The following is a 591-nucleotide window of genomic DNA, read 5'->3' as shown; positions in this document are numbered from 1 at the left end:
GTGCCACCACGCCCAGCTAAATTTTGTATTTTTAGTAGAGAAGGGGTTTCATCATGTTGGCCAGGACGGTCTCAATCTCCTGACCTTGTGATCAGCCCGCCTTGGCCTCCCAAAGTGCTGGAATTACAGGCATGAGCCACCATACCCGGCCAGCTTTTAATCTCTTAAATCACTTGTTACTTTCTACTTTGTTCTATGGTTATTCGTGTACATGTTTTACTATTAGACTGTAAGCTTTAGAAGGCAGAGTTCATATTGATTTGTCTTTGTATACCAAAAAGTGAACAACAAAAACTATAATACATAAAAACTGTTCAATGAAAATATGGGGCACAGCTGAGAGACCCAAAGGACATGACCTTTTCAAAGAAGACTTTTAGAGGACCTTGTCTCTTTTCTGGGAAATGTTTCTAAAAGAAGACTTACTTGGAACTTAAATTCCTAAAACTAACTCAATGAGTAAGATAATCTCAGGAATAAGACATCACATGTTTGTAAACATCTTCACAATGCTGTTAGACAGATATCCTACTTCTTTGACAGGAAGGTTATAATGACCCCTCAGGTCCCCAGGCTCCCAGTCAGTGCTCC

At 39.9% G+C, this 591-nt stretch overlaps 1 protein-coding gene across 1 annotated transcript in view; it reads right to left on the bottom strand.

Annotated features, from left to right (window-relative positions):
- PKHD1 (polycystic kidney and hepatic disease 1 (autosomal recessive)) overlaps nucleotides 1-591 on the bottom strand; it is a 507,823-nt gene that overhangs the window by 467,314 nt on the left and 39,918 nt on the right.

Source organism: Mandrillus leucophaeus, unplaced genomic scaffold, assembly GCF_000951045.1.
Source record: "Mandrillus leucophaeus isolate KB7577 unplaced genomic scaffold, Mleu.le_1.0 Scaffold223, whole genome shotgun sequence".
NCBI lineage: Eukaryota > Metazoa > Chordata > Mammalia > Primates > Cercopithecidae > Mandrillus > Mandrillus leucophaeus.
This window is presented reverse-complemented; position numbering and strand designations above follow the sequence as displayed.